This window comes from Pararge aegeria, chromosome 22 (genome assembly GCF_905163445.1).
Source record: "Pararge aegeria chromosome 22, ilParAegt1.1, whole genome shotgun sequence".
NCBI lineage: Eukaryota > Metazoa > Arthropoda > Insecta > Lepidoptera > Nymphalidae > Pararge > Pararge aegeria.
The window spans coordinates 2,394,549-2,401,183 of NC_053201.1; the positions used below are offsets into that span (position 1 = coordinate 2,394,549).

The 6,635-nt window shown below is 34.8% G+C and overlaps 1 non-coding gene across 1 annotated transcript; it reads right to left on the reverse strand.

Annotated features, from left to right (window-relative positions):
• Positions 1-3,069: 3,069 nt before the first annotated feature.
• LOC120634020 lies at positions 3,070-3,188 on the reverse strand. The gene has a single exon (XR_005659226.1). It is a non-coding gene; the product is annotated as a 5S ribosomal RNA (ribosomal RNA).
• Positions 3,189-6,635: the final 3,447 nt, after the last annotated feature.

Consider the following 6,635-nt stretch of genomic DNA (forward strand, 5'->3'; position numbering starts at 1 on the left):
ATTGTTTAAAACGCACATAGCTTAGAAAAGTTATAGGAGAGTGCTAGGAATCGAACTCAGTCCCGCGGAAGTTCTAACCAGTAGGCTTTCGATGCTACCACTACCTATAGTAACTACCTGATCTAACTGCCTACTTAAGTAGGTACCTGTAGAAATATCCAACGTTAGTATTGCTAAGCTATACCTTCTACCTACCAATTATCTATTATTATCTTTATCTAACTATTTAGTATCACTGGTACTATTACGGGAGGCAATCAAAACCTTTTTTAATGTAATTGCCGTTTATTTTATCTATCTACAAACGAAAGAGAAGTTAACAGCAATGCTCTATCCGCAACGATAAAGGTGGAAACGTTCTTTTAAAACGCGACGTTATTTTGGCTCTCGGAGACATTCGCTTATTCTTTTAACAATACTTTATACCTAGAATGAAAACTAATGTTTACAAAAAAAATTACGTCCAAACAACGATTTTTCTTATTATTTAACCGACTTATTTTTTATATTTTTAAATCAAGAATGAGTAAGTAGGCTTTTTCCAGGCAAGCGTACTCCGAGACGTCATTAGTTTCTTACAGGCATGATTATCGTCAAGCGCTGGCTTATCGTTCGTAAAAAATAAAATAAAAACACACTTTATACTAAAATTGAACAAAAAGATTGTTTACTTAATAACACAAGACGAGAGTAGAAAAAGAAATAGATCAATATTCAAAATAAATGTATAACGAAGTCGTAGTGTGTAAATACTGAGAGTCTAAAATCTTTCGATAAAATGTAAAATGTAAATTTTTGATGTTGGAAAAGAGCACCTGCTGAGTTTCTTGCCGGCTTCTTCTCGGTAGAATCTGCCTTCCGAACCGGTGGTAGAGTCACAAACAGACAGACAGAATTGACGTTTCAAAAGTGCTTATATTAGGCCTACTTGAAATAAATGAATTTCTGCGAAGCCACTCTTGCCATGTTTCAGTCCGATGACTGTAGATTTCTAATGCCTAATTGATCAAGCAAATGCCTCATTACGGCCTCGCTTATTTCTGCACTGTGTTCCAGTCTGAAGATATTTTTTTTTATAAATACCATCATCATCTTTGTCAGTCAAAAATAAAAATAGTGCGTGGAAGAAGTGTAACTTCGTTATGTAGAAATGAAAATAGGAAGGGGTAGAAATTGTTTTTTTAGTGAAATCATATGGTTTCTTTAAGACAAACTTTATTTATCTTTAAATTATTATATTCGAGTGGATAAATATCCGAATCTTACATTGGGAACATTTACAATAGGATTATGATAACTAAACTAAGATACGAAATATTTGAGTTCTATTTTTTCAATATTTCTTGCAAAAACTGCATCAATGGTAGGTATGTTAAGATCCCCCTTTGTTTTATCATTTCCAATCCTAATTTGTCTTTAAGGAAGTTTAATAATGTTTCAGCTTCAGGAAGAGAGAAATTAACATCAAAATCTCGTTCAAGGATCAGCAGCTCACAATAATCAATTTCTTCACCAGTAACGTCTGCCAGAGCTTGTGAACCAATAAATTTATTATTTGCAACAAATAATTTAATATCCCTCATGGCTGCATTTGGTGATTAACCTCTGATTCCATACTCAAAAATCTAAATGTCAGTTTCAAACAGTTCAAATTTGGAAGCCGTTCTTTTTTTAAAAAATTTACTTTTACGACACTTTTTGGGGAAATGCGTATAAAAAAATATCCATCCCACCTTTCATGATTCTGTAAACGGCATTGGCTTCCTAAATAATTTATCTTTATCATAGTGCTATTTATAGAAGTATAAAATAGAATACCATAATCAACATTGGTACGGTTAATTGGGTGGATGCAAAATCCACCGAAGTGCCTAGTAAGCAAATTCTCTCTTACAGCGTTTACGTACCAGCGACAATTGCATTCTAGGTATAGGTATTTGCTGCCAGATTCGACTGCTCTATACTGTGCCACTGTGTGAGATCAACAATCGGGTCAGTGTAGTATTGTTTATTTTTATTGAAGTTGAACTTCTTTAGGCAAACTCAATTTTTTTCTGAAAGAAGTAACGCTTATGTCTGACGTCTGTGCAGTTTCGGCTACTTAAAAATAATAATTTGGATTGGTCGTAAGTTTATGTCATATTGTTATAGATAATAACCTCTTTGATGTATTTTAGAATAGTTCCGGTTACCATGACCACTGATTGTTATTAGTTAAATGCGACTAAATGCTCTTATTTAAAATAATAGGTTATGGTTCCAGGAGGCTTGGATTAGATATTATGAAAATTAAGCTTAGTTTGCTATACTCCGCGAACAGCAGGAGAATCTGTATGGTATAATTTATAATTACTTCAATCCGTATACTCCACACCAAACAGATCCTCGTCAATGTACCCTCTACGCACGTTTCGCTCCGAAACCGGAGCATCCTCAGGAGATGTTGACTTTTCAATGAATAATTGTTAAGATGAGATGTTGGCTTGGATTAGATTCCAGGTGCGTATACAAATACGTAAGTAGGTACGTATAAAAAAGAGAAAATTGACCCATCACGTTCATATTGGACTCTTAAAGCGTGAAAGTTACGACACATGTCGAATTCATGCTCTTCTTTTAAAACTTGGTCTCTGGAACTACGCTTCGGCAAAAATAAACAGTTATATAAGATTTACTTCAACCGCGCGTAAAGGTTTTTTTTTATTATTTAAACTAATCAATACTAACTCAGTGGTTAAGGAAAAACTGTTACTAATAAACTAATTATCTATGGATGAAAACGTCTGAAATAAATGATTATTATTATTTATATATAGTGTTAGATTTAATTTTTTATAGTTTTCTTACTTTTAGTACCTTTTGTAGAAAGCTAGTTAGTTAGTTAACTTTCACGTGATAAGTAGAAAATCTTACACTGTGTGTGCTCTAACGCTCTTACCAAGAATCTGAAGGCAAAATATTCACCAAGTTGGCTTTCTTTTTCGTTATTGATTGTATTTACAACAAGGTAAAAAAAGCCATAAAAATGACTTTCTTATTTGTTTTAGATTCTATTAAAAAAAAGCAAAAAGCCAACATCACGCGGTGTTCCCAGGCGGTCACCCATCCAAGTACTGACCGCGCCCGATGTTGCTTAACTTCGGTGATCGGACGAGAACCGGTGTATTCAACATGGTATGGACGTTGGCGTAAGTCAATATGAATTACACCATCATAATATCAAAATCTGGCTGATAATATAAATACCCATCAATCTCAATGGTAGCGTTAAACGTTTAACGCAACCTTGTTGGAAGTCGCATTAGAAGTTTAACTTCAATAATACTTAATTAGGCAAGTAAAAATAACCAGTACATACTGATTATATTATTAATTTAATCTTACCTGAAAATAAACCTAAGACCTCATAATAAGTTGAAACGAGGCAATAAACCTTTTTAAGGAATCTCGCGTGTTGTATTTTGCGTCATATTTGTAAAGTGTGTTTCCACCGTAAGCCTGTATCTAACTACCTAGCTAAATGGTATACAGAGTGCCATGTTCAGATGTTAGATATCGCAATTATTGCGACCTAGTTAAAAAAAAACTACGTAAATAAACGAGGTTTTTTAATGCACTCCGTTGTATGACGTAAGCGGCGCTTGAAGTAAAATATAGACCTGCCTACCTCACCTAACGATATCTAAAATCAATGTATAGGTAACATGGTAGATAAAATAAAATGGAAACAGTTTGCTTTTCCGGCTTAAAAAGTCAAATGAATTCCTCTAGAAATTAGCTATAATAAATAAAAATAAAATGAAATAACATTTTACATCGGGTCTGTAACTATAACTGAGAAAATAAACAATGAATATAGAAGCCACTCAAATTTAAAAATTAACTAAATAAAAAAACATTAATTAATTAAAATCAAAAATTAAAAATTAAAATTACAATAATTTAAATTACAATTAAAATTCAACTATTTTATTTTGGTGGTAGTTTCAGGTTTGGAATCTGGTGCACTTTTTGGCCAATGTTTAAAAAATACTTTGTCGGGGGATGCCAGAGCGACGCGACGATTCTAATGAGCTAATTATTAGAATTTTGGACGGTATCCTAGAACGATGTAAGTGCAGTCTAAGATGTTGGTCGGATGACCTTTTGGCATTTAAATTAAGTCGATGCCCCAAATTGGTTTCTATGAGACATCGTAGGTCACTTGGCGGCACATCTTGGACTATGTGGGAGAAGACCCATGCCCTGTAGTGTAAAGATAAAAAAAAAATACTACGACAATACACACATCGCCATCTAGCCCCAAAGTAAGCGAAGCTTGTGTTATTGGTACTAAGATGAGTGATGAATATTTTAATGAATAATATACATAATATACTGATAAATACGCAGACACTGAAAAACATTTTTTTTAATACAACTTTAAGTTAACCCTTGACTGCAATCTCACTTGGTGGTAAGTGATGATGATTCAGTCTAAGATGTTAGAGGGCTAACCTATTAGGGGGTATGGTAGTCATACCCCTAATCTGTTTCCAAGTGACATTGCATCGGATCACTAAATCGCTTAGCGGCACGTCTTTGTCGGTAAGTTGGTAACCACGGCCAAAGCCCAAAGACCACACCAGAATAAAATAAGTACCTAAGTAATAAATTCCCAAAATTGCCCCTACCGGAAATAAAACCCGGGACCTCCTTATTAAATTCACAGCGCTCACCGTTGCGCCAGAGAAGTCGTCAACATTAATGTTCATCCCACAAACATTTTCCAGTTGTAGGAATCGAACCCACGGCCTTGGACTCAGAAAGCAGAGTCGTTTCCCGCTGCGCCAATCGGCCGTCAGAACCGTGAGATGGTGATAAGAACAAACATGAAAAACTATAGGACGTGCCCAAGGACAACTAATTTCTAAAGACAATTCTTTCAGGACCCATATTACTTTATATATTGTTAAATTATAGTGTTTTTGGTTTGTTATTCTTTCAAGAGCTATTTTATTTATAAGATTAAAAAATTCAAATAGCGTTGGCACATAAGTAAGCCTTCTTAAATATGCGCCAACGCTATCTGTCGGAACTTCATGGTATTAAGTGGCAAAACGTCTCCATTTCCGCACATACTTAGTTCACAGAGTTAAACTAGATGGCGCTAATAACTTGTCAAGTTTGTTGGGCCATAGTTTAAGTAGGGTTCCGTAGTTTGCTTTGGACTGACACAATTTGGTAAAGTTTTAGTATACTGCATAAGTTTGGCAACGCGGTAATCTATGTTAGTTAATGTATGTATGAATGCGAGTCGTCGCTCAAAAGGACAAATTCAACAGATTATATGTAAATTTAAGTAAAACTGGAGCTTTCTGCTCTCCTTCTCCACTAGGTAGGTACAAGTCTTGTCTCTTTTAGAAGAGAAGTTTGAGACCATAGACACTCTACACTTCTCCATTGTGGGAAGTTTAATGGATTGCAACAATTACCAAGAACTAGTGATATTTACTAGAAATCGAAGAACGAGCGCGCACAGTGCTAATTTCCTAACTCCGAGCTGTTATTATTGTTTTTTTAAGATTTTCTAGCCCGACCTGGGAAACGAACCCTGGACATTGTGATTAGTGGTCAAGATATTATCGGAACCACTAACTAAACTATTAAGATATTCCATCTTGAGCTACTAAAGAGTTTAACTAAATAAAACGTGTAACTATAAACTTGTAAAGATTGACATAACTACCAAACTTTGAAATAGGTAATTTTATATGCATTTTAAATTTATAAAATAGATTTTTCCTCCATGTGTAAGAAAATTACAAAATTCACTATTAAAAATTATGAAATTTTCTAAATAGATGTACTTACCTATATCATACATCCTACTCTCTTTTGACTATAATAAGAACCAATAACCATTATGGACTCTGTTTCTTTACTAGGCCCAAAAATACTACCAGCGCCATCTATTGGATAATCATAGTAGCAGGTAGTTAAACGTGGGGCGATATCTTTTTACGATCTAGTTCGTAGGGTGAAACATAGATGGCACTGACTATACAAAATATAAAGGAGATTAATAAATCCTAAATTTTTCACTTACAAAGTTTGATCAAATAAAAGGTATTTAATGTAACTAAATACGATTTACAATTTTCGCGTATGTGGGAAGGTTCGTGCGGAAACACGTCAAATAGTTCCAAGCTGTTTCTACGGGGTCGTGGGCCGTCTTGTACAGGCATTTGTTAATTGTCTTCTCCACATTGGCTTTATCTGAAATTTAAATATTATAGTAGTAAAGAAGTATTATACATGTGAATGATAAGCAGTTAGCAATGCGTGATCGTTTCGACGCAAACTGCTTTCACAGATTTTTCAACAATTTTACAGAAAAGTTATAAATGACAGACCAAGCCATCTGGGCCAACGATGATTAGTGGTAAAACCATCGCCTATAAACACAGGTCGCTTATTTTGGGCCTCATAAGTAGGCTCAGAGTCACTCAGCGGGCGATGGAGAGAGCTATGTTGGAGTATCTTTAAGTAAACAAATTCACAAATAAGGAGATCCGTAGAAGAACCAAAGTTACCGACGTAGCTCAGCGAGTCGCAAAGCTGAAGTGGAAATGAACGGGGCACATAGCTCGGAA